Source organism: Microcebus murinus, chromosome 1 (genome assembly GCF_040939455.1).
Source record: "Microcebus murinus isolate Inina chromosome 1, M.murinus_Inina_mat1.0, whole genome shotgun sequence".
NCBI lineage: Eukaryota > Metazoa > Chordata > Mammalia > Primates > Cheirogaleidae > Microcebus > Microcebus murinus.
In genome coordinates this window covers 87,321,400-87,336,037 of record NC_134104.1, presented here as the reverse complement: position 1 = coordinate 87,336,037, position 14,638 = coordinate 87,321,400, and the positions used below count along the sequence as shown (strand labels likewise).

General features: G+C 33.0%; 1 protein-coding gene across 2 annotated transcripts in view; it reads left to right on the top strand.

Annotated features, from left to right (window-relative positions):
* NAALADL2 (N-acetylated alpha-linked acidic dipeptidase like 2) overlaps window positions 1-14,638 on the top strand; it is a 1,254,620-nt gene that overhangs the window by 51,441 nt on the left and 1,188,541 nt on the right. For both annotated transcript variants that reach the window (XM_076003772.1, XM_076003759.1), the window contains exon 2: window positions 5,952-6,060. The gene's annotated coding sequence lies outside the window, so the exon portion shown is untranslated. The remainder of the gene's footprint in view (window positions 1-5,951; window positions 6,061-14,638) is intronic.

Genomic DNA, 14,638 nt, shown 5'->3' with positions numbered 1-14,638 from the left:
ATTTTTTTTATTAACTGCCTACTGTATGCATACCTAACTTATTGTTGACAATAGTCACTTTATTGTATTAGCAAATATTATTCATTCTGTCTAAACTATCTAACTATATTTTTATACCCATTATCTATTCTCACTTTATCCCCTTCCCACTACCCTTCCCAGCCCCGTAACCATCATTTTACTCTCTGTCTCTATGAGATCAATTGCTTTAATGTTTAGCTCCCACATATGAGTGAGAACATGTGAAAATCATCTTTCTGTGCTTGGCTATTTCACTTAACATGTTGTTCCCCAGTTCCATTCATGGTGTTGCAAATGACAGGATTTTATTCTTTTTTGTGGCTATAAAATATTCCATTGTATGTATGTACCACAATTTCTTTGTCCATTCACATGTTGATGGATACTTAGGTTGATTCCAAATCTTGGCTATTTTGAATAGTGCTGCAATAAACATGAGACTGCAGATATCTTTTAAATATACTGAATTCCCTTCTTTTAGATACAGACCTAGACGTGGGATTGCTGGGTCATGTGGTAGTTCTATTTTTAGTATTTTGAAGAACCTCCAAACTGTTCTCTATCGTGGTTATACAACTTTACATTCCCACCAACAGTGTATGAGGGTTCCCCTTTCTCCACATCTTTGCCAGCATTCATTATCACCTGTCTTTTTGCTTAAAGTCATTTTAATTGGGGTGAGATGATATGTTATTATCAGTTTGATTTGCATTTCTCTGATGACTAATGATGAGTTTTTTTTTTTTTTCATGTACCTACCTGTTGCCCAATTATATGTTGTCATTTGAGAAATGGCTATCTAGATCTTTTGTCCATTTTTTAATCAGATTATTTGATTTTTTTCCTATTGAGTTGTTGGAGCTCCTTATATAGTCTAGTTATTAATCCCCTACCAGACGAGTAGTTTGCAATTCTTTTCTCTCATTCTGTGGGTTGTCATTTCCCTTTGTTGATTGTTTCCTTTGCTGTACAGAAGCTTTTTACCTTGATATGATCCCATTTGTTCAGTTTTGCTTTGGTTGCCTATGCTTTGGGCATATTACTCAAGAAGCCCTTGCCCAGATTAGTATCCTGAAATGTTTCCCTAATGTTTTCTTTTAGTAGTTTCATAGTTTCAGGTCTTAGATATAAGCCTTTAATCCATATTGAGTCTATTTTTGTATATGAAACTAGATAAGGATCTAATTTCATTCTTCTGCATATGAATATCCAGTTTTCCTAGCACCATTTATTGAAGAGACTGTCCTTTCCCCACTGTATGTTCTTGGCACCTTTGTTGAAGGTAAGTTCACTATATGTATGTGTGTTTATTTCTGGGTTATCTGCTCTGTTCCACTGGTCTACGTTTCTGTTCTTATACCAGTACTGTGCCATTTTGGTTACTATAGTCTATAGTATAATTTGAAGTCAGATAATGTGATTCCTCCAGTTTTATTCTTTTTATTCAGGATGGCTTTGGTTATTCTGGGTCTTTTGTGGTTCCATATAAATTTAAGGATTATTTTTATGTTTCTGTGAAGAATGCTATTGGTATTTTGATGAGGATTACAATGAATCTGTAAATTGCTTTGGGTAGTATGGACATTTTAACAATATTGATTCTTCCAATCTACTAGCATGGAATATCTTCAGTTTTTTGGTGTCCTCTTCAACTCATTTCATCAATGTTTTATAGTTTTCATTGTAGAGATCTTTCACTTCTTTAGGTAAGTTTAGTCCTAGGTATTTTATTTTATGTGACATTTAACCCTTTTTTGTCTTTGTTTTGTTACTTCTAATAAAAATATAGTAGGATTAACCTCTTATGGTACTCATGACAATTAGGTGAGATAATATATGTAAAGCAACTGAGATAGTACCTGGGATGGAGAGTGCCTGTGGTAAGGTCTCAGTAAATCCTTCTTAGTTGTAGGAATGATGCTTTTAGTGTGTTGCCCAGATCTTTAAAATACATAAGCCAGTTCATACTAAGGATGCAGTATATAAAAACTCTCTTTCTTTTCTCTTGTTTCTCTGCTGTAAAAAAAAATAAAACAAAACAAAACAAAACAAAAAAAACAACTCTCTTTCTAACCAAACTGGGCATATTCTTCTCAATTTTGTATTTTGGGTACCTCAGGTAAATCCATAGTGTATATCTTTACAGTTGTATGGCATTGACCCACATTTCATCATATCTGCTTTGTTTGTATTACTTGGTTTCCATCTTCATTTCTTGTTTCATATCCTCCATTGAATCTAAACCCTATACTGCTGAGGTCCTTAACCTCTGGGCCGTGGCCCAGTACTGGTCTGTGGCCTGTTAGGAAATGGGCTGTGTATCACCACCTGAGCTTTGTACCACATCCTCCTTGCCCATGAGACTGCACACCCTGCCTGCTGTTGGTGAAAAAAAATGTCTTCCATGAAACTGGTCCCTGGTGCCAAAAAGGTTGGGGATTCCTGCATATTAAACCAACCTATTAAAAAGGTGGTTCTTCTAGCCTGCTTAGTTCATGCTAGTCACACCCACAGACACCCTACCTTACCCTTGGAGACTGCTTCTCATATATCTTAAAACTAGATGGATCACCTAAAATCTCTCCATAGCCACCTGCTTGAACTTTAGTCATTGTCATAGTTTAAAAACATGGTAATGTCGCCCACTTGCAAAATTGCAGCATTCTAACCCATTATCACCATTTGTATTGATATTGATATGGATAGAGTCTGTATTTCATTGCCACATTATGTCTTTAATCTGGATGTTGGTTAGCCATTTCTTTACCTCTTTGCTGGTTGCTGGCTAAATGTTACAGATTACGATAATAGTATATGTTGGAAAATTTTCAGGTCATATTTTCTCCTTAAATTCTCTATTTTTAAACTTGAATTTATGGTCAATTGCTTTTAGACAGGGGTGCCAGAACAAATTAATGACAAAAGAAGAATTCCCACTCTCCCCCAGCAAATGGTGCTGAGGTAACTGGATATTCATATGCAGAGAATGACATTGCATCCTTCCCTCACACTATACACAAAAATGAACTAAAAATGGATCATAGATCTAAATGTAAGAGCTAAAGCTGTAAGCCTCTTAGAAGAACATTTATGAATAAATCTTCATGACCTTGGGCTTTGCAGTGGTTTCTTAGATATGGGGCCAAGAACACAATGAACAGATGAAAAAGTAGATAAATTAGCACATCAAAATAAAAAAAATGTTGTGCTCTAAGTTATACCATCAAAAAAGTAAGAGAAAATAGCGTGAGAGAAAATGTTTGCAGATTTCATATATGATATGGGAGGGACTTGTATCTAAAATATATGAAGAACTCTTACAACTCAGTACTAAAATGAAATAACTAAAATGGACAAAGAATATGAGTAGACATTTCTCATAAGAAGACATACAATTGGCCAGTAAGCACATGAAAAGATGCTCAATGTCATTATACATCAGTAAATTGCATAACAAAACCACAATGAAATATTAATGCTACTTTACACTGACTAGGGTTGTACAAAGTCAGATGATAGCAAGTGTTGGTAGAGATGTAGAGAAATTGGAACCCTAATACATGGTTAAGGGAAACATAAACAGATACCACTGTTTTGGAAAAAATTGGGGCAGTTTTTCAAATTGTTAAACATAGACATACCGTATTACCCAGCAATTAATTCCACTGCTAGCTGTATGCCCAAAAAGAAATGAAAACATAAGTCCACACAGAGACTTGTACATGAACTTTCATAGCAGCATTATTCATAATAGCCAAAAAGGGGATGTAACCCAATTGTCCATCAACTGTTGAATGGATATATAAATAAAATGTAGTATATCTGTACAATGGAATATTATTTGGCAATAAAAAGGAATGAAGTATTGGTACAAAACATGATATGTGACAAAGAAAAATCCAGTCACAAAAGACCACATATTGTGTGATTCCATTTATGTGAAATGTGGAGAATTGGTAAATCTAGAGACCAGAAGTAGATTATTGGTTCCCTAGGGCTGGGAGAAGGAGGAATGGGAGTGACTGCTAATGGGTATAGGGTTCCTTTTTGGAAGAATAAAAATGTTCTAAAAACTGATGGTGGTGATTTTTACAACTATATGAATATATTAAAAACCATTGAATTAAACACTTCAAACAAGTGAATTTTATTGTATGTGAATTATTTCTCAATAAAGGTCTTTTAGAAAAAGTCAAGAACCTCTAGTTTCAATTTTAGAGGAAAGTAGCAGCCTGTAAATTTGAAAGCAATTGGAATGCATACAGGAGGGAAATGTTAGGTAAACTGAAAATAATGGAATGAATTAAACAAGTAGGGGTGATTTCAGCTCCTCTTCTTTTAGGTAGAAAGAGCCTTTCTTTTCAAAGAGTGCTCCTTTGAAATCCTTTGTTTGACTATCTTACTGAGTGAAATGGAAGTTGGTGTGTTTCTGTTTCATGAGTAGCAAAAACGAGTTGGCAAGTAATGTCTTTTTATATACATATATATGCACATACAGACACACACACACTTTAATAAGAGTATTTTATAGGTATATAAAGTACTTACATCATCTAGACCCGTTGTCAACAAGAATGAGTAAACCACTCTCTGGGAGCACTTAGCCAGAAGAAGTGAATCAACCATATGAGAACATTGGGACACCATCCTGCAAGAAATCACTTGCACAGTGAGATACTGCTTCAATGGAAGAATTACTTTGTCAATTTTAGATGATCAGTATACTCTCAGAAAGTACACTGTAAAGCTCAGATCACTATAACCTGCATTAATATTGCTGTGTTCTCTGTTCAATCCTGTATCATTCTTCACCATTATATCAATTACTATCTTATAATTGTAGGACATGATTATATATTCTTCTACCCAATGCTCCACAGTGTCTTTTGACTATCCAGAACAGTATCAGTCTGAGCAAAATTTGTAAATCTTAGAAGTGTCAGGTAGTCAAAGCTTCCTCTTAGACCCAAGTTGTTAATTAGCATAGTTTTTTAAAAATGTGTTTTATGCTCTTAAATGTTTCATAATGATAGAATTATGTGAATAATTTATCATCATTATCATTGCCAAGTGTTGGATATTGAAGCTGTTGCTTTTCAATAGCAGCTCACTTGTTCTCCAATGTGAACTGTATAAAAAATGCCAATTTAGTATACAGCTGGTATCCTCAAACGTTAGTCTCAGTTGACAGTTTAACATGGATGGCCCTTCAAAGGAGTTCTTTTTGTCCCAAACCATCTTTTAAAATATCAACATGTTTTTTTCCCAGCATTGATGTTTTAAATTTCCTAATATATTGGTCTTTGTGTTATAATATTCCATGATTATTTCTCAAAGGAAATGTTTATATGAATCATTCTTTTTCAACCATTTTCTCAAAACTTTTGATTCTTTTTCAAATTCATGTTTGTTTTTCCTGTGTTTGTTTTGATTCTGTTGTTACTTGTTGTATTTAAAAAATAGATACAATGGTGTGTGACTTTTTAAATTTGCATGTTCAGAGTACCTAGGCACCATTTAGTAGGTGAACAATTAGATGCTTTGAATTTTATCATAGAATTCAATGAGAATTTTTATAAATTGCTGTATAAGTTAAATCCTATAACCCATTGTGATAGGTTCTATTTTTTTAGCACTAAGTTTTGAGAAAACAAAGACTGCTGGAATAGTCAACCTTGATGAATATAATTTTGGTATAGCATAAGGCACTGCCATGAAGGATACCTACTGTAGGCATTTTTGGGGGACTGGGGAGAGACTGAGAGCAATATCCATGTGCATTTATAATTCCCAAAACTGTCTTTAGAGAGTAGATGAAATTTATCTAAGAGTCTGGAAGGTTCATACTCTTCAGCTGTGTAAACATTTCCAACCTCAACTGAATTTATTATAATAATTCATTTAAATACATGTTTTTGTGTTATTTCTAGGTCTCCTCTGACAGTGCCAATTGCTATGGCAAAGTAAGACAAGGTAGAATCAGAGTCTTTGATCTTGTGGAACTGCAGAAGGAGTCAGTCCAGCCACTTCCCTTTCCAGGTAATGAATTGAAGCACAGATTATTTAACTACTGTGTCCAGGGCAAATTCAATGGTTGATGTCTGAACTAGGACTAAAATCAATCCAGTTATTCTTCTTTAGCTCTAGCTCTAGTGCTGACTTTGATGAAAAGATTGGGCTTCAAAACTATTGTTAGAGACTTTAGGGATTTTTTCTTATATAGTTAAAGGTAATAGAAAATATTCTAAAACATCTGGCTCATTATTTAGAAATGTTCTGAAAAGTTTATAAAGCATAACCATAACACAGCTTTTTTATTTGATAGAGGATTGGTGTTATGAGCTGAATTATGTCCCTTCCCCCTCCTCCCAATTCATGTTGAAGTGCTAACACCTAATATCTCAGAATGTGACCATATTTAGAGATAGGGTCTTTACAGAGGTGATTTTGTTAAAAGGGTTATTAGGGTCAACCTTAATCCAATATAGCTCGTGTTATTATAAAAAGAGAAAATTTGGACATAAACACACAGGTAAGATGATGTATAGATACAGGGAGAAGGTAGCCATCTATCAAAGAGAAAATTCTTCCCTCATGGCCCTCAGAAGGAACCAATCAAGATCTTAGACTTCTGGGTTCCAGACTATGAGATAATAAGTTTCTATCACTTAAGCCACTTAGTCTGTGGTACTTTGTTTTGGCAGCCCTAGGAAACAAATATAATACGTTTTATTTAATTGGATCAAGGTTATGTAGGAATAAATGTATCCTGAAAGGCCTAAAAGGTAAAAAGGAAAAAATTTTTTTCATTGAACCAATTACATGTACAACAGAAGAGGGAATCTAGTTCTTCCATATTTTTAAATTCATTCACTTATTTTCTCCACCAACATTTTGTCTTATTGTGTGCTAAACATTTTGTTAGGTGCTGTGGGTACAAAAGTAAATTTGGTATTCTATGCCCTTGAAGAGATCGGAGTCTAATGATGGTAGCAATGAACATCTAAATAAATCATTAAAATATTGTTAGAAAAGTGCTGTGATAGATATGGACTGGGTGTGCCAGATTGAAAAGCAAATAATTAACTTCGTATAGGTTAGACAGAAAGGGTTTTCACAGTTCTTGAAGCCTTGAAGGAAGCTTCCATGCCAGGTAGAAAGTATCAGGGAGAATACTATATTTCATGAAAGGGGTAGAGTATGTGCTAAAAGTTAAGGGAATTAAAAATCAGGTTGCACTTGATGAACCTTGATAAGACTTTAAGACAGGAGATTAAAGGAATCTGTTGGGAGATGTTAGGGGTTGTTGGAGATGAGAATCAAAAGACTTGTATTTTAAGGGATAATAAAAATATGGGTTCACTTGAATGCCATAGGATGTCACTGATAGGTTTTAAGCAGGAATGAGAAATGATCAGATTTACTTTCTAGAACATTAATTGTGATGTCATATGAAGAAAATACTGAAACAGGGAGCAGTTAGAATTAGAGAGCTGTGAGTTCAGGCACAAGGTGATGAGGGTCTATAATGAGGTAATGGCCATAGAAAAATGAGAAATTCATGAATTTGAGATTTGTTTATGAGATATATTTGATTAGATAACCTTATTCATTGGATATTTTAGGTAAGGGAGAGGTCAATTTAATATCTTTTTAGATTGGGGGAATAGATAGATTATAATGCTGCTAATAGGCAATATAGGGAAAGAAGTGGGGTTTGCAGGGGAAAGCACTTTATTTAAATTTGAGCATTGATGAGTTTGAGGTAATCTAATTTTCAAATAGAGGATTTGGTTTGTACAAATTTATATTCAGTTCAATGGCAGCTTGCCTAAGTCAGCAATATGTTATTAGACCCCAAAGACCACTGCTAAACCATCTAAAAGTGAATCTAATGGTGTTATTAATTTGATGAGAGATTCTTTATTAGCCAAAATATTTTACTGGAGAGATATCACTATTTTTATAACAGCAACACTGAGAGAAAGTCCCACATTTATTGAACATATAAAAGTTGTGCCATCTATTTTTTAAATTCAGAGCCATTTTGGAATAACTGACAAATTGAGAAATATATGTGGAGTTGCTTAAGGAAAGTTAATATTAAAAAATAGCCTTACTACATTCATAAGGGAGGCAACTCTTGGGTAAACATTCTAACTCATTTGGGAATGAATGCTCAGTGTGATGGTTTGTTAGATGGTTTATTTGCCAGTTCAATTTGATAAACATTTAATGAGTATCAACCATTTTGCTAGGCTCTGTAAGTAACTACATAGCCCTGCTCTTGAACACTTATATTCTCAAAACCTTTTTATGTCCTCTAATTTCTCCCTTGAGTATTGTGGCACACTACTTTTGGTTTCTGAGTTACCACTAGGGCATGAGCTACTTGTGCTGGAAATTGTTTCGATTACAAAGGCTGCCAGAACACAGATATCACACGGGTTATGTTTGGCACTTTAACAAGGAAGGGCGATGTAAATGGACTCATTGATAGGTCACCCAGGGAATACTGGGTCTTTTAGAAAATCGGAGATTAGGGATCCTTGCTGTATGTCTTTTTCTGCTGCAGTTAGAATTTTAAATACTTACTAGGAGAGTTCTTGATGTGATAGCAAAACAACAACAACAACAAACATAGCTGGGACTCAAGAGATCCTACTTCCAATTTAGTACTATTGAGCTGTGATTCAATTTCAGTGGAACTGTTTCCCTGTGCATTAAATGTATGCTTGAATTAGATCAGTGGTTCTTATGTGTACATATATAAGCCTTTACACTAATTTCAGGAAGTTCATACAAACACTGAAATACAGCAGCAACCTATGGATTTGTGCACATTGAACTATATGAACTCTTATTGTATGATGCTTGTGCTCTAAAACTTGAGTTATGCTTTCTTTTGGTTTGGCAGCTGCTTTAGGTGGGGCATCTCTGGTTCTTCGAGGGTAGCTAATGAACAATCAGCAGCCCAGCTGCATTGATTTGTTCCATAACCTCTTTAAGTATCCCTTAGTATTTCCCAGCTCAGTCTATAAACATACTCTATTTACTACCCTGAAATTTTCTTGTTTGATCTATGAAAGCATTAGATACATATCAAAGTGCTGAATACGTCAAGGAGAAAAATGTAGCTTCCATTAGAGCTTTGTCTCTCTTTGTGTTGACATTAGAGGTTGCTAATGGTTTTGGCTCATTTCTTGTATATTTTTATGATCATAACCGTAGGGGTTCACTTTTTCTTTGACTAGATTATAGAACAATGAATTCTTTCCATATGTTAAGCTATGTATTCATTGATGCCAGCTCATTTTGTATACGTGTGTGTGTTTGTATATATGTATATATTTATATATCATTTATGCGTCTATAAGAGAATTGGGTAAAAGAAAGGATTATTTAGCCATCTATCTATGTTATGATCTTTCAATACTCAAGGTTGGAATTGTTAATCTTTTACATCTACTGAGTTAACAGTGTTAAATTCTAAAGCTCCATCTTAGCTTATTGCTATCCTTGACCTTGATGAGATCACCCACAGTTCTATTATTCTGATGGATACTGCAATAATAGAATAATTCAATAACACTGAACCCAAATTGTGTTAGAATACTTCTTTACCTTCATAACCTCCACAGTTCCTATGGAACTCATTCAGGGCTACAAGACACCAAGAAGTTAAACATGAGGTTATCAACAGTAAGATTTAGAATGAATGTGTTCATTAATGCCTTAAGTCATTCATCCTAAGTGATAAAAATAATAACATAGCTGGCATCCCAGTACATTTTCTGTCTTTAACCCCATTGTTTACTGTTCCATTACTTGCTCATTAATAATAAAGTATAACTACTTATTTAAGCTAGTTATTGATAACTTTAGATTTTTTTATTTCAAAAAACTACAGTGGTACACATGGTTTTGGTTACATGTATCAATTTTGTTATGTATAAGTAGGGTTATAAGTATACCTAAGACCCAGATAATGTTCATTATACCATTAGATAGGTTTTCGCCCATCCCCTGTTTGATTTCCACTGAGTTTTACTTCCCTCTGTGTATATGTGCTCATCAGTTAGTTCTAGTTTAATAGCAAGTACATGTGGTATTTGTTTTTCTATTTTTTAGATACGTAGAATAATGGTCTCCAGTTCCATCCAAATTGTTACAAAAGGCCTTAATTCATCCTTCTTCATGGCTTACACCTTTGGATTCTTATCTAGAGTTTCTTAGCATTTGCTTATCAATTATTGTTTCCAAAATATTTCAGTATCTTAAAAATATAGCTGATAATGCAAATAGATGATACTTTTCAGAATCATCCTTCTTCTTTAGATAAAAAGGGGTATCACTGTCATTTATTCCCCTTTATATTCATACCAAAATTTGCACAGTCTTGGAACTTACTATCAGTATCACTTTGCTCTTTTACAGACTGCTTTTATAGTATCATACTATGAAATCTTTTCCTATCACTAGCTCACAAAGGCTTTCTTCCTCTGTATTATTCCAAAAGTTTTATGGCTTTAAGTTTTAAATTTAGGTCTATGATCCATTTTGAGAAATTTTAATGTATGAAGGTTTGGATCAACTTTCTTTTTCTTTTTCTTTTGTTTGTATATGGATTTTAATTGTTTAAGCATCAGTAGTTGAAAAGACTGTCCTTTCTCCACTGAATCACCTTTTTTTCCTTTGTAAAGTTATCTGTATGTCTCAGTTGTCTGTATATGTATGGGTTTCTTTTTGGAATCTCTGTTTTGTTCCAGTGATCTGTTTGGCTGCCTATGAGTTGACACTACACTTTGTTGACTATTGTAGCTTTGTAGTAAGTCTTTTAATCAGGTAGAGTTAGCCCTACAACTTTGTTCTTTTTAAAGGTTATTTTGGCTATTATAGGTCCTTTGTTTTTCTATATAAGTTTTAAAGTAAGCTATTAAATTACTATAAAAATCCTGGGATTTTTGTTTGGGATAGGTTGAATCTTACATCCATTTGGGGAGACATCATTTTAATGCTATTGAGTCTTCTGACCTATGGACAAGGTATGCCTCTCTATTTACTTATATCTTTATTTCTTAGAATTTTGAAGAGTTTTGTAGTTTTCACTTTACAGATCTTGTATACTTTTTATCACATTTATCCCTAAATATTTCATATTTTTGATGTGATTTTAAGTGGTATTTTTTTCTAAATTTGAATTTCTGATTATTTGTTGGCAAAACATAAAAATACAATTAATTTTTATGTAATATGTGTTGCTCTTGGATCCTACCACCTTGCTAAACTCATTTACGTGTAATAGTATTTTGGTAATTATTGGACCATCTATAAAAGATTGTAGAGTCCTATACTATCATGTATAAAGACAGTTTTAGTTCTTCCTTCCCAATCTGAATGCCTTTTAATTTTTATCTCCTCCCACTCCCCAAACACACACAAACAGACACAGACACACACACACACACACACACACGCATGATTCTCTGGCTAGAACATCTAGTGTAATGTTATATAAAAGTTGTAAGATAAGACATCTTTGCATTGGAGGAAAACATTCATTCCTTTACTGTTAAATATCATGTTTAATGGAGGTTGTTTTTTAAATGCCCTTTATCATGTTCAGAAACTTTTCTTCTAGTGTGATGAGAATTTTTATCATGAATGGATATTGGATTTTGTTAGTAATTTTTTCTTCATCCACTGAAATAATATTTTATTTCTTTTTCAGTCTTTTAATATGGTTAATTATATCGATTACTTTCTGAATGTTAACTAACCTTGCATTTTTGGAATAAATGGATAGATTCAACTTGGTCGGCATATATTATTATATAAAATTTTGTTTTGAATTCTTACATTTGTTTACATGAAACACACAGGTCTGAATATTTTTTCTTGTATTACAATGATAGTAGAGTAATGCTGGTCTATAGAATGACTTGGGAAATATTTCCTCTCTTCAGTTTTCTGGTGGATTTTTGAGATTTAAGATTTGAGATATTTTTCTTTCTTAAGTGTTTCAGAAAGTTTTCCAGTGAAGCCATCTGATTTTTATTTGTAGGAAGGGTTTTGGCTAAAAATTCAATTTCCTTAAAATATCTAACAGTATAAATTACTATTCTTTCTTAAATGAGCTTTGGCAGTTTGTGTCTTTGAAGGAATTTTTCCATTTCATTTAAATTGTAGAATTTATCAGCATAAAATTTTTCATAATATTCAGGGTAATAGTGGTAGCATTTGGAGTGATACCTTTTCTCTGATTCCGGATACTCGTGTTTTTTGTCTTCTTTCTTTTTTTCTCTAATCAATCTGGCTAGAATTTTATTGTTTCCCCTCCAGTCCTTTCAAAGGATCAGTTTTCAATATGACTGAATTTTTCTGTTGTATTCTGTTTCATTGATTTCTACTTTATGCTCTCATTTCTTTTAGTTAATATGGGTTTAATTTTCTGTTCTTTTTTAAAAGGAGTTTATTATACTTTTTAATTAAAGATTGTTTATGTCACACATATTTTATGATTATGTTGAGTTTATTTTTTTCTGGGGTTAATTTTATATTTTGTAGGCTAAGAAGAAAATGGAGTGATTGAGTGAAGGTTACTCTTTTCTCTTCTGGAATAGAAAGCTTTAGTGCATGCTTGCAGACCAGTGTTTTCCCTTCCATCACTTTCCCATGATAGCCTAAAAGCAGTCATCTGTTATAATAAGATATTCTGTCTGACTTGCAAAATATACAGTCTCTTAATTTCAGATTAACCATACTAAAAAAGCATTGGTCTAAATGAATATTTGTTATTTTTTTGCTATAAAATGTAATAGTTATAGTAATGTCAAATTTCTTGTGATTTAAAAGTTTTTCTAATTGTACAACATTTCTTCTGCCATCCTGACTACCTGGATTCAGTTTATCTAACAGATAAAAAATGTAATTGTGCAAACACTTATTTTTCATTATAGTATTTATGCTCCTTAAAAATATTTTTTTAATGTTAATTTAATAATTTGCCTACTTAAGACTAAAATGGCTGGCTAAAATTTATGCTTATTTTACTTAATACTAGAAATAGTATTTTTAAAAGAAATGCAATTTGGGACAAATGAAACTATCTGGAAGTGGTAAACATTTTACCGGATTGTCTTCTGATATAAGAACAAAACTGGACTTCCTGCAAGTTTAATAATTTAGCAAAATTGAAAAGATTTCCAATTTCATCTCATATTTTTCCTTTTATTAGAATAAAATGAACCCTTTTTTCAGTGATTCTTCTGATAAAATATATAGATTAATAGAGATGTGTATTTGATATTAGATTTTTACCAATTATTTTTAAAAAGTTGAGATTAGAGGTCCCCTCTTCACCTCAATGTAATGATTATCTTCATTTTTGCATATTATTTTAGAACTTCAGTTAAAACAAAATATTACTTTAAGCTGTTGTAAAAGCACATGATCTGTTCAGTTCTAGGGTACTGTAGTCACTCAAAGGGTAGCTCTTAACTCTCTTGCTATTCTGTCAGTTTACATATTTTGCCAGTGTTTAACAAATAAAAGATCAGTTAAAGGTTTCATTTATATCAAAATTATATTCTGAGGTAATCATTATGTTCTGTGTTGAGATAATATATAACTCAATTTTCTTTAGAGGAACAAAGTATTTATTCCACAATTAGACCCACTACCCCAAATGCAAATCTTATGTAGAGAGTAGCAGTTTAATTTTCTTTTTAAGGAATGTGGGATGATACACTGGGGATACTTAAAAGTTTTTCTAGGAAGTAGTTGTCTCTAGTTTGGTATTCAAATCTGACATTACCCTACATGCAACTGGATACTATTGGTGGAATTGAACACACAAGTGAGCATTTCTTAGTTTCTTCAGAGTAGAGGAGACTGGTCTTTAGGCCTTCATTCTAACCGTTTAAACATTGTCTTCTGTTCCAGGGAATCATTTCTTAACTCCTTACATTTATTGTTCTAATCTTAGATTTATGTACCCACCATTATAATATTCTTTATTTTTTAAATGAATTTTCTATCCTCTCTTACTTAAAGGAATGACAAAGTATGTTTATTTAGTGCCTATTATAAGCTGGTCAGAAGTAGCATGCTAAAAGGAGATTCTGAAAGACTAGGGGTATAGATGGACATCATCAGTCAATGCTACTGGCATTGGACCTGATCTTAAGGACGTAAAGGAGGGAAGATGCACTGAAAATAATTACCACCTAATTAAGACTAGCTCTTCATCATTAATGGTAGTGCAAGTTTATTTCCAACCTGTGTCACTGAACATCTTTGTGTAGAGAAGTGTTTTCTGTTTTCACATACATTTTCTTTAATTCTAGCACTGTCTTACATGTAGTTGTCAAAAGGTGAATCAGCTCAAAGCATCTCCACTAATGGAAATGTTTCCAAGTATATAAATTGGTCATAACATCAACTCTCTATACAGAAGGTATCACTTTAAGAAAAACTGAAATATGGTGTAGGTCATTACTGTTATCTTAACAATGATTATGTATCTTCAGCTGGTAAGTTGTCTCAACTAGAGATCCATTTGGTAACCTAATATTATGGAGTGAGGGGGAAAATCCCTTTGTAAAAATTCTTCACC